Source organism: Stegastes partitus, unplaced genomic scaffold (genome assembly GCF_000690725.1).
Source record: "Stegastes partitus isolate 25-593 unplaced genomic scaffold, Stegastes_partitus-1.0.2 Scaffold181, whole genome shotgun sequence".
NCBI classification, from domain to species: Eukaryota; Metazoa; Chordata; class Actinopteri; family Pomacentridae; genus Stegastes; species Stegastes partitus.
The window spans coordinates 89,505-91,777 of NW_007577912.1; the positions used below are offsets into that span (position 1 = coordinate 89,505).

A 2,273-nucleotide genomic window follows, 5' to 3' on the forward strand; every position below is an offset into this window, starting at 1 on the left:
AACTCTGGAAACACTGGAGCGGATTGTTCAAAAAAGAATGCTGCACAAGATGATGAAGATGATGGAGGATTCTTCTCACCCTCTCCACAACACAGTGAAGAACCAACAGAGTGTGTTCAGTGGGAGGCTGCATCAGCTTCGCTGTCGAACAGAGAGATACAGGAATTCCTTCCTACCAACAGCCATCACCTTAAAAAACAAATTTGACTGACTGAATGATTGTTGTTGTTGTTGTATAGAATATATGCTATATTGATTTAAAAAATAAATAAATAAATATTTTTAAAAAGTGAGCTTTTACAAGATTGAATTTCCCTTCTGGGATAAATAAAGTATTTTTCATTTCATTTTCATTTCATTTTCATTTCATTTCATCTGCAGCTTCACCATCATCACACCATCGTGTTTGTATCTTTGTATCCCTGAAGACCCACCAGGACCTGAAGAGGTTCACCATGTTCAACGAATGGCGGCGCACATGGACGCTGTGGCTCCTTCAGGAGGCAGCGACAGCGAAAAAGTCACGTGTGAGCGATCAAAGGACCCATAACTGATTTAATGAGCCATCCACAGTTTCACTGTACCGTCCGTTTGTACTTAGACTTGCATGGCTTAATCTGTGAGACGAGCATATGCTACTGGCAGGATCAACGCAGACGTGCATTCCACAAAACCTGCTGGTTGAATAATCCTGAAGAAACGCTCTCTGATCATGTCTGTACTACTGTGTATGTGCAGCAAAATGACAATAAACCTTATTTAATTTTGATTTGCTCATCATATATACACACAAGAAATGTATCCGTGTAGCTCCTTTGCATTATAATTTACACAAGGCCATAATGTCTTTGTGTGTTTGTTTCCTGTATGTAAACAGCCATTCAGGCTCCTTTAAACTGGTAATCAATTAAAAGTGCTAATCAACAAAACATCTATTCATTTTAATATTCTGCATGTTAAATAGTAACAAATTACTTATTTTGTTATTACCCTGGGGCTAGTATTTACATTTAATTACCTGAGTTTTATAGGGCCATAAACACCAAATTGGCCACAACATTAAAACCACTGACAGGTGAGGCGAATAACTTTGATTGTGTTGTTCCAGTGGCATCTGTCAAGGTGTGGGATGCAGTCAGCAGCGAGTGAACAAGTCAGGTTCTTGCAGCTGTTGTGTTGGAAGCAGGAAACAACCAAGGAGTCTAAAGGTTACACAGTGATGACTAGATGAATGAACAATGACGCAATAGAAGAAGGAGACCTGGTCTGATGAATCGTGTGTTCTTATATGTCGTGCAAAAGGCGGATGCAAGTGTGCTATTTATCTGGGGAAGAGATGGCACTATGGGATAAAGGCAAGCCGGTGATGCTCTGTGCAATGTTCTGCAGATAAACCTTGGGTCCTGCATTCATGTGGATGTTACTCAGACACCTAGACATAGTTAGAAACCACCTACAGCCCTTTATAGTGGTAGTATTCCCTGATTAGCAATGACCTCTTTCAGCAAGATAATGCCACAAAAATTCAGGACTGGATTGAGGAACATGATTTGTGCAAAGACTTGCACTGGAAACAAGGCAAACCCCTCCATGAGTTAAATTAAATTCACTGGACTTAGAGGATCTGCTGCTGACATGCTGGTACCTGATACCACAGGACACCTTCAGAGGTCATGATGGGTCAAAGCTTTCTAGGTGACATGAAGGAGACTTACACTGTATTAGGCAGGTGATTTGAATGTTTCAGCTGATTAGTATTCTAACTCCATGGGCAATTTCTGCTGCAATGCATTTAGATCAGTAATGAATGCTTCAGAGACGATAGCTGCATCTGAGCTTCAGAGACAACTAAGTTTTTCTCTTCCCAACTTTTCCCTCCTTTTCTTTCCATTTCCACATCTCTGTGCTGGTTATTGTCACAGCCTTTGCAGGCCATTCTGTCAGTCTACTTACCCTTCACTTCAGTCAACTCAACATAATGGTGATTATTTGGCAGCTCAATGATTAACTGACATGGTAAAATCAATCTGAGGTTTTATGTATGTCTCTCCTCTCTGCTGCTCTATTTATACTCTATCACTCAAAGTGACTCTTAGTCATTGGGTTATTGTGCATGTATGAGAAGAATTATTTCTCATGCACATTCTGCAATGCCACAACAGTAAACATAAATAAGTGTCGTGTTAGCTGATAATAGAGACCAAAGCGACTGCAAGATGAAAATATAAAAATATTCACAAATTCCCAAACTATTTTCTGCTTCACACCTTCTG

The 2,273-nt window shown here is 40.0% G+C and overlaps 1 long non-coding RNA gene across 1 annotated transcript in view; it reads right to left on the reverse strand.

Moving 5' to 3' along the window:
• Positions 1-651, reverse strand: part of LOC103356047 (uncharacterized) — an 11,705-nt gene extending 11,054 nt beyond the window's left edge. Inside the window, exon 1 of the long non-coding RNA XR_520121.1 lies at positions 526-651. This is a non-coding gene — a long non-coding RNA (uncharacterized LOC103356047). The remainder of the gene's footprint in view (positions 1-525) is intronic.
• Between the last annotated feature and the right edge of the window lie 1,622 nt (positions 652-2,273).